This window comes from Mauremys reevesii, linkage group 8, assembly GCF_016161935.1.
Source record: "Mauremys reevesii isolate NIE-2019 linkage group 8, ASM1616193v1, whole genome shotgun sequence".
In the NCBI taxonomy this organism is placed as follows: Eukaryota; Metazoa; Chordata; order Testudines; family Geoemydidae; genus Mauremys; species Mauremys reevesii.
In genome coordinates this window covers 63,572,324-63,582,813 of record NC_052630.1, presented here as the reverse complement: position 1 = coordinate 63,582,813, position 10,490 = coordinate 63,572,324, and the positions used below count along the sequence as shown (strand labels likewise).

Genomic DNA, 10,490 nt, shown 5'->3' with positions numbered 1-10,490 from the left:
ATGGGTATTTGTTCTCCAAATCAAGGAAAAAGTCACATACACAGTGATCCAAGCTATAGCCTGAGCTATTCATTGAAAAGGCAGAAGCCTAAAAGAAATATTGAAAAACAGTGGACTAGTAGTTACCAAGGCTCCGTATGAAGAGGGCTAAAAATCTAGTTTACTAATCTAATGCTTCATCAGTGTTTCACAAACACACATTAATTTACTTTTCACTGTCAGCACATATATGCAGAATCCCGCGTTATGGAACTGAGTCACAAAGCAGCTGCCATTTCAGTCAACAGAGACATGATTTTAGGAATTTCTGATATTGTGTTTCTCCAGCATCAAGCCCTATGTCTAACAGTCACAAACATGCCATGTGACAAACCCAGGGGCGGCTCTAGGCACCAGCGGGCCAAGCGCCCGCTTGGGGCGGCATCCTGGGGAGGGCGGCATTTGGCTCCGGTGGAGCTCCCGCCGGCATGCCTGCGGCAGGTCCACCGGGGCCCGGGACGAGCGGACCTGCCGCAGGCATGACTGCGGCGGGTCCCGTCTTCCCGCGGCTCCGGTTGAGCTCCCGCAGGCATGACTGCGGCAGGTCCGCTCGTCCCGGGCTCCGGTGGACCTGCCGCAGGCATGCCGGCGGGAGCTCCACCGGAGCCAAATGCCGCCCTCCCCAGGATGCCGGAGCCGCGGGAAGAGGGGACCCGCCGCGGAACTGGGGAAGGGCGGCGCAGCGCTCCGCGCTGCTTGGGGCAGCCTACTTTGTAGAGCCGCCCCTGGACAAACCCATTGGGTTTGGGTAGGGGTAGGGACTTTGGCTTCATTCCTCTCATAGGCTATCCCCAATGGGAGGTTTAGGTCAGAGTGGGGACCTCTCTTGCTAGGACTCCTCCTTGCTGCTGCTCCTTTAAGATTCCCAGAAAGAGTTGTGGCCTTTTATAAATGACATCCTGGAAGGACTTTGGCCCCAGAAACCAACTGGCAGCCAATAGAGATCACAGGAATAACATGCTGTCATCTTAAGAAGCAGACTGCTGCATTCTTAACTGGCTGTGATTTCTAAATGCTGTGAGTATGTACCCCTATGGAGAGAGCATCATTATAGGGTAACCCTGAGCAGGGCCGGTGCAACCATTTAGGTGACCTAGGCTGTTGCCTAGGGCGCTGGGATTTGGGGGGCACCATTTTCTACGGCAGCGACTGCAGCGGCCGGATCTTCGGCCGCCCTGTTGCCGTCGGCATTTAGGCGGAGGGAGCTGAGGCAGGGGAGAGCAGGGAGGGCTGCCTGCAGCAAGTAAGGGAGGAGGGGGCAGCACGCAGGAGAACTCATACTGCGTCATACTGCAATGTCCCCACAGAAATCATGACCATTGTTAATTACCCAAGTTAGTGTAGTGACAAGGGTGTATCACTTTACCAACAGCAAAAACAAGCAAACAAAAGCCTTATATCATCTCTCCTCCTTAGCCTTCCCCATGAACCTATCATTATGAAAAGCACCATGGGATCTTTAATGGTCATATGTGATCATGGCCTTGGTTGTACATCTTTCTCCGGAAGATGGCACTACAGCAGCCTAGTGCCTCCTAATGACATATTCTGTCCAGGCAGAGGGGAAGTGCCTCCTATGGGCTCTGAAAAATATTTTCCAATCTCAGTTTCCTTTGCAGTCTCCAGTGAAAATACTGATCAAGTCCTGCACTGCTTAGTTCATGAGAGCTGAGCGATGACAGCAGAAATAGGGTGATCATATTTCCCAAAGGGAAAATGGGACACCTTGTGGGGCTCACCACTCACCCTGCCTGTCCCCCACCCCCACGCAAGGCTGGGGTTGGCATCACAGCTCACTCTGCCTGCTCCCCGTGCAAGGCTGGCATCCCTCACTCCCAACGAGGCTGTCAAAAAAGTCAGGACCGTTGGGACAGGGTTAAAAATGGGACTGTCTCGGCCAAAATGGGACATATGGTCACCCTACAGCAGATGGCAGTTCAGTTATAGACAAAGCAATAAACTTCCGTGCAAGGCCAAAGTGATTATTTCCATCTGACATATACTGTACAACATCATCAAACATTTCACCCTTTAAAGATAAAATAGACAATCACTTTTAATATTAGTTTAGTGGAAAGCAGGGGAGTTCATGTTAAAACCATAAAACCTGTACAGATGTCTGAATAACAAACACTGGTAAATACAAAAACATTGCTGTGGTTCGCAGGCACCTGAAATGAATAGTTTTGTAATGGCTCCATCTTGTGGTCAAATGGAAAGTGACATCCTGCTTTAAATTACAAAATGTGTATTATTCCAGAATATTAATCCCATTAACATGAAAATATTGGTGGCAGGAGAAGTCTGACAAATGAGAAGAGCAGTTTTTATCCCCTAGCCTACATGGAATTTCTTTCATGGGGTCAGGGTTTCATGGAGCAATAATCAGGGATGGGAGGCATTGCCACAAACAGTGTGTGTCTAGCTCCCCCCAGATGGGATAATATTTCAAGCAGAAGTCCAGCTACATGTTTCTGCAGATCAGAGCAATGGTAACTCCCCATATGCTGTTATAATCCTGGGCCTCTTGAGGAAGCCATGCTGTCATAAGGCAAAGGAGAGCTAAAGGAGCTGGGTCTCTGTGTAGATGTTCCTAATCTTGGTGGTTACATTCTTGAGAGTCCAGGAGTCTATGATATCATGTCTACACAAGTCAAATCTGGATTCATTTTTAACTGATGAAATTCAAAACAAAGAAATGGGAAAAATCCAAATAATAAGATTCATGGTGCTTATAAAACCTTATTTTTGAACAGGAAATCCCTCAGGTAATATCCAAAAGTATATCTGTTTCTTGATTTTAATGTAGGCAAGTAAGTATGAGGATGAAATCATTGTTTCTTCTGTAACAGTAGCTTCATTTGGAGTATTCAAAATAAAAGGAAGGATTTATTATTATTGGCATGAATTCTTCCCCCAGTTGATATTCTGGAATGAAAACCCAATTCATAGCTGTTATGAAGAAAGGGGTCTTTTGTTCTACAATTTATATTAAAAACTATCTGATTCATTTATATTTTTAATTAAAAGTCTTCACAAAACTGTTATTCAGATCAAGTGCAACAAAAGTTAACATAAATATAATTACAGGTCGTGATATGTGGGTAGTTCATAAATAACAAGTCTTTGGAATTAGTCTCTCAGAAAGCCTTATTTTGTGGATTCCTGTAAAAACAGCAGGATTCCAGATGCTACTGATCATTCTGCCTTTCTCTCCCCCCTCTTTATTAAGGTCATCACAAATGTGCATCATTTATTTCAGCTACACATGCCATGCATATCTTGACCTATATAAAAGCTTTCACCATTCTCCAGAGGCATGAACACAGAGTTCCCAGTCATGCATTGGGATCAACACATGGTATAATCCCTACACCCACAATCAGCCTCTTTGAAACCAGTGAAGCATTTGCTCACACAGGGATGATTGGAGGATTGGGGCCAAAGAGATAACTTAATGAGAAGGAATGGACTGGGGTGTTCCAAGGACTACATGGGTCTTCAAGCAATCTGATCTGGGCACAGGATTGTTCAGACCAGGATATATTTATTTTTACTCTACAGGAAATTTTCTACAGAATTTAAAATAATATATCCTTCCTGTGGTGATGTGTTTTGTTTGAGCGTTTTGAGCTCAAGTTTTGAGTTTTGTTTGAGCGTTTGTTTTGAAATCATCCAACAGAATTTAATAGATAACTCCTCAGTGTATTCCACTGAGATGCAGGTCATTTTACTGTGAATGTAGGATTGATCCAGAAGAATCAGGATAAGTGAACTGACTGCTGCCAGTCCTGTAATTTGGCCAGTAACATCAAGAAGTTTGCCCTAGCCACTGTGTTTGCCCACTGGAGTACAGTAAGTATAATAAAGCTCCAAGAACCATTTAATCGAGGACTAGTTTTATTAAGAAAAGATGCAGAAAAGTAAAAATAATACAAACAAAGAGTAAATGAGGCCTATCCCACTTCCCTCCAGGTGTTCCCAGTGAGGCAGCACTTTCTGGCTATCACATAGTCGTCCTGCCAGAACCTCAGATTAAACCAAGAGCACGCCTTTATATAGTCTGCAGGTAGTCACATGATGCTTAGTCAGTTGCCTATTTTCCATCACACCCAGTCTCAAGATTATAATTCCCAGCAACCGCTAGTCTTAAAGGGCCACGTTATAAAGGAACATGTTGCTAGGAATCACATCCCTGTGTGCATAAGGACCAGTTATCTGTTCTACTCACCCTTAGCAGAAATTCCCAATTTAGGATCCGGTTTTCAAAGAAATGCCAAGGAAGCCACTAACTCTTCAGTTCTTCAAAGGTTTGAAATTTAAAGGGAAAGGAAATTTTTCTTTTAGATAAGGATCTCTTAACATTTTCCATTTAAAAATCAAATCTAAACAATCAAATCCAACAAATATATGAAGTGAAAAATATATACTACTGGGTTTGTATCCATCAATTCCAACCTCAACTAAAAGAATATGCAACCCTCTTGACCTTCTGCATTTAACCACCATGTATAAAAAAAGAAAAGCACTATAGGTATATCCATTAACTGAATGTATTCAGAATTACATTCTGGCAACCCTACTGGGCAAGAATGTTTATGTTGTATATACCTGCAAACCTCTCTCACCTCCGAAAATAAACCTTTGTTCAGATGTGGTTAGATATGTAAAGTTAGATTCAGGTTGGTTTTCTGTGTGTGTGTGTGTATTAGGTCAGGTTAATAAAATGACTGTGGCACTGATGTATATAATATTTGCAGTTACTACCATAATGGGATCTTGGTCTTGATTGGAGCCTCTACATATTACTATACTAGTACTAATAATGATGATGACTCAGAAGAGTGAAAGTTTCCACACTCAATTATGACTTATGTTGCCAGCCAAAATTCAGCTCAGAATAGTAGGAACAACAACAACAACAAAAACAAAACATACACACACATACACAAAAAAACCAGAAGAACAACCTCCCCCCGCCCCCAAAAAAACAACAGTGTGTTGTCAACTTCTATGAAATTAGTCTAGTGATTAATGGACAAGTGTCCACATCACAGATTCCACCATTATAATTTTCAATCTTATTGACCTGGAAATTGAACTTCCATCCCAGCACAAGCCATGGTTTAAGCACATTGCTGGAGTAGCATGAAAAAAATTCATAAATTTTCACTAATGGGAAATATAGTCAGGAGAGCTGACTATATTTTAAAGGAGACTTATTGAGGGTGCAGGAATAAACCATCCCAATGTGCAGAAAGAATAGTAAATATGGCAGGCAACCAGCTTGGCTTAACAGTGAAATCTTCGGTGAGCTTAAACTCAAAAAGGAAACTTACAAGAAATGGAAATTTCAACAGATGACTAGGGAGGAGTATACAAATATTGCTAGAGCAGGCGGGGGTGTAATCAGGAAAGCCAAGGCACAATTAGAGTTGCAGTTAGCAAGGAATGTGAAGGGTAATAAGAAAGGTTTCTACAGGTATGTTAGCAACAAGAAGGTGGTTAACGGGGTGAAAGTAACTTAAAGGACTTACGGGTATGCTGGAGTCCTGAGCAGGGGGCATGGCCTCAACCGGAAGAGGTGTGGGCTCAACCGGAAACAGGGCTGCCCAGAGGATTCAGGGGGCCTGGGGCAAAGCAATTTGGGGGGCCCCCTTCCATTAAAAAAAAGTTGCAATATTATAGAATACTATATTCTCGTAGGTTCCCCTGAGGGGCCTGGGGCAAATTTCTCCACTTGCCCCCCCACCCCAGGCGGCCCTGACCAGAAAAGGCAGGGCCTTTAAATACTCGGGCCCTTTAAATCACCCCAGAGCTACCAACTGCAGAGGCGGCTGGGAGCCCCAGGGCTCAGGGGCGATTTAAAGGGCCCGGAGCTCCAGCCGCTGCAGGGAGCCCTGGACCCTTTAAATCACTGCCAGAGCCCTGCCGCTGCTACCCCAAAGCTCTGGCAGCGGGTCTCAGGTGGTGCTTTAAAGGTCCCAGGGCTTCCCGCAGCAGCCGGAGCCCCGGGCCCTTTAAATCACCGCCGGAGCCCTGCCGCCACTATCCCAGCACTCCGGCATCAGGGCTCAGGTGGCGCTTTAAAGGTCCCAGGGCTCCCTGCAGTGGCCAGAGCCCCAGGCCCTTTAAATTACCATGAGAGCCCTGCCACTGCTACACCAGGGCTCCCTTAGCAGAGCTCGGGAAGTGATTTAAGGGCCCGGGGCTCTGGCCACTGCAGGAGGCCCGGGCCATTTAAATCGCCAGCCTGGGGAAGCCGGTCCAGTCCGGAACGGTGTACTGGCTCTTGCCGGTATGCCGGACCAGATCGGACCGGCTTACTTTCACCTCTGAAGGTCAGGGAATGGGGGAGGCAACATAGTGATAGATGATGTGGAAAAAGCTGAAGTACTCAATGCTCCCAGACTATAAGGTCAGCTCCCAGACTACTTCACTGAGGAACACAGTATTGGGAGGAGGTGAGCAGCCCTCAGTGGTGAAAGAACAGGTTAAGGACTATTTAGAAAAGCTGGGACATGCACAAGTCTATGGATCCAGATCTAATGCATCCAAGGGTGTTGAGGGAGTTGGCTGATGTGATTGCAGAGCCACTGGCCATTATCTTTGAAAATTTGTGGTGATTGTGGGAGGTCCCGGATGATTGGAAAAAGGCAAATATTTTTAAAAGGGAAAAAAGAGAACCCGGGGAACTACAGACCAGTCAGCCTCACTTCAGTCCCCAGCAAAATCATGGAGCAGGTCCTCAAGGAATCCATTTTGAAGCACTTGGAGGAGAGAAAGGTGATCAGGAACAGTCAACATGGATACGCCAAGGACAAGTCATGCCTGACCAACTGGATTGCCTTCTATGATGAGATAACAGGTTCTGTGGATATGGGGAAACCAGTGGATGTTGTTTATCTTGACTGTAGCAAAGCTTTTGATACGGTCTCCCACAGTATTCTTGCCAGCAAGTTAAAGAAGTATGGATTGGATGAATGGACTATAAGGTGGATAGAAAGCTGGCTAGATTGTCAGACTCAAAGGGGAGTGATCAATGGCTCGATGTCTAGTTGGCAGCAGCTATCAAGCAGAGTGGGCCAGAGGTCGGTCCTAGGGCCAGTTTTGTTCAACATCTTTATTAATGATCTGGATGATGGGATTAATTGCACCCTCAGCAAATACGCAGATGACACTAAGCTGGAGGGTAGGGATAGGGTCAGGAGTGACTTAGACAAATTGGAGGATAGGGCCAAAAGAAATCTGAAGAGGTTCAACAAGGACAATTGCAGAGTTCTGCACTTAGGAAGGAAGAATCCCATGCACTGCTACAGGCTGGGGACCGACTGGCTGAGCGGCAGTTCTGCAGAAAAGGACCTGGGGATTACAGAGGATGAGAAGCTGCATATGAGTCAGCAGTGCGCCCTCGTTGCCAAGAAGGCTAATGGCATATTGGGCTGCATTAGTAGGAGCACTGCCAGCAGATTGAGGGAAGTGATTATTCCCCTCTATTTGGCACTGGTGAGGCCACACCTGGAGTATTGTGTCCAGTTTTCATCCCCCCACTGCAGAAAGGATGTGGACAAATTGGAGAGAGTCCAGCAGAGGGCAACAGAAATGATTAGGGGACTAGGGCACATGACAAGAGAAGAATGAGAAGAATGAGGGGGGATTTGATAGCAGTCTTCAACTAGCTGAAGGGGGTTTCCAAAGAGAATGGAGCTAGGCTGTTCTCAGTGGTGGTAGATGACAGAACAAGAAACAATGGTCTCAAGTTGCAGTAGGAGAGGTCCAGGTTGAATATTAGGAAACGCTATTTCACTAGGAGGGTGGTGAAGCACTGGAATGGGTTACCTAAGGAGGTGGTGAAATCTTCATCCTTTGAAGTTTAAGGCCTGGCTTGACAAAGCCCTGGCTGAGATGATTTAGTTGGTGTTGGTCCTGCTTTGAGCAGGGGATTGGACTAGATGACCTCCTGAGGTCTCTTCCAAGCCTAATAGTCTATAAGTCTATGACCTGCCTTTACCATATCCCTTCTGAGGAAAAAAAGAAAATTGTACTTTCAACCTGATGCCTTCCAGAAGTGCCATATTTATTTTTTATTAAAAAGGTTGTTAAAGTAATTAGTTTGCTACATAAAACAAATTTCCTTGGTTATGTTGGATTAAAATGGGTTTCTAAAATGTTGCATGTAGAGCTTTTTGGGTACAGGAATTTCCATTCTATAGGAAATTCCGACTTTTCAAAAACTGTTTAGAGTGGGAGCAAACGACACAAATTCCAAAATTTCCCATGAAACGTCCATCCCTCCCACCGCCCGTCGCTCCAGCCTGGCCGAGGCAGCACTGGTACACCCTGCTGCTCGAGCTCTCGGTTCGGGATCCCATTCCCCTCCCATTATGGCCGGACCTCATCACGCAGGACTTCGGCAGACTCCGCCACCCGGACCTTCAGTCCCTCCATCTTACAGCTTGGTACCTGCATGGCTGACCCACGCAGAGAGGGACTGTTCGGCGGCAGTGCAGCAAGTCCTGCTAGAGAGCAGAAAGCCTTCCACTCGCTCCACCTACCTTGCGAAATGGAAGCGTTTCGCGCTCTGGTGCGATCAGCGCGGCCTCAATCCCTTCGTAGTCCCTATCCCTACAATCCTGGACTACCTCTGGTACCTTAAGGAGCAAGGTCTTGCGGTCTCCTCCTTGAAGGTACACCTGGCAGCAGTGTCCGCCTTTCGTCCATCCATGGGAGGTCGGTCCATCTTCTCCAACCAGATGGTTTCCCGCTTCCTTAAAGGCCTGGACCGCTTGTATCCACTGGTGCGGCGTTCTACCCCGACCTGGGATTTAAATCTCGTGCTGGCCAAGTTTATGGGACTGCCCTTCGAGCCTCTGGCCACGTGCTCTCTGCTCTACCTCTCCTGGAAAACAGCCTTCCTAGTCGCAATTACATCGGCAAGACGGGTGTCCAAGCTCTGTGCCCTCACGGTTGGTCCACCGTATACTGTCTTCCACGCAGATAAGGTGCAGCTTCGACCACACCCGGCCTTCCTCCCTAAGGTGGTGTCGTCCTTCCACCTCAACCAGGAGATCTTCCTTCCGGTCTTCTTCCCGAAGCCGCACACCTCCCCTCGGGAGCAACAGCTTCATACCCTGGACGTCCGCAGGGCTCTCGCTTTTTATATCGAGTGGACGAAGCCCTTCCGGCGTTCGACCCAGCTGTTCGTAGCGGTTGCCGATCGCATGAAAGGCGAGCTGGTCTCCTCTCAAAGGATTTCCGCCTGGGTCACGGCATGTATCCGGACATGCTACGAGTTGGCTCGCGTGCTTGCATGCCGCCTCACTTCTCACTTGACGAGAGCGCAGGCCTCGTCTGCCGCCTTCCTGGCCCATGTCCCCATCCAGGACATCTGTAGAGCGGCCACCTGGTCTTCTGTCCACACCTTCGCTTCCCACTACACGTTGGTGCAACAATCTCGAGACGATGCAGCCTTCGGCTCAGCAGTCTTACACTCTGCCACGTCTCACTCCGACCCCACCGCCTAGGTAAGGCTTGGGAATCACCTAACTGGAATGCATAGGAGCAATAAGACCAGGTGGCTCGAAGAAGAAAAGACGGTTATTCACCATAGTAACTGTTGTTCTTCGAGATGTGTTGCTCCTATCCATTCCAGACCCGCCCTCCTTCCCCACTGTCGGAGTAGCCGGCAAGAAGGAACTGAGGAGCGGACGGGCCGGCTGGGTTATATATTCAGCGCCATAGCGGCGCCACTCCAGGGGGCACCCAGCCGGCCCGCCGGAGTTGCTAGGTTAAAAATGTTCCGAAGAGCCATGCACGCGCGGCGCGCGCACCTAACTGGAATGGATAGGAGCAACACATCTCGAAGAACAACAGTTACTACGGTGAGTAACCGTCTTTTCCTCCCTACACCCTGAACTTGATGACACACTTCCCTACCCCAGAATACCTACCTTGTTCCCTTTCTGTATAGTCTTCTACAAAGACAGGTTAGTGGACAGCAGCAAGTAGCACAGTTTGGGCTCTGCCATAGCCAGCGCAGATGTAAAGGGATTTGACTTCTGGGGCCTGTAGATGTAAGCGTGTAGCGTGTGCTGCTCCTTGCTTCCTATGGCAAGTTATTGTCTGACCCTACCATCCCTTCAGAAGACTATGCGAGAAAAACACAGACAGACTGATCAGGTAGTGCCAGAAATCTGTTTAAGCAAAACCTTACAGCATAATAAAAGAGCACTAATTTAACAACAATGGTTTTATTCAACATTTAAAACTATTGTTAATTGTTTCCATCTCTCAGTAGTTAATGTCTTTATGATATTATACATGGATTTGTAGAATGTACAACCATGTACTGAATAGACAGGGACAGCTTTAAAACAGGCCAATTGCCTAAAAGGCAATTGCCACAAATGATAAGTTCATCTTTCTAAAAATTGAAACTTTCTATCATTGTT

At 46.9% G+C, this 10,490-nt stretch overlaps 1 long non-coding RNA gene across 1 annotated transcript in view; it reads right to left on the bottom strand.

Annotated features, from left to right (window-relative positions):
* Nucleotides 1–2,847: 2,847 nt before the first annotated feature.
* The window catches only part of LOC120370603, a 122,274-nt gene continuing 114,631 nt past the window's right edge, over nt 2,848–10,490 (bottom strand). The window contains exons 3-4 of the long non-coding RNA XR_005583825.1: nt 4,271–4,341; nt 2,848–2,967 (exon numbers count right to left, since the gene is read on the bottom strand). This is a non-coding gene — a long non-coding RNA (uncharacterized LOC120370603). The remainder of the gene's footprint in view (nt 2,968–4,270; nt 4,342–10,490) is intronic.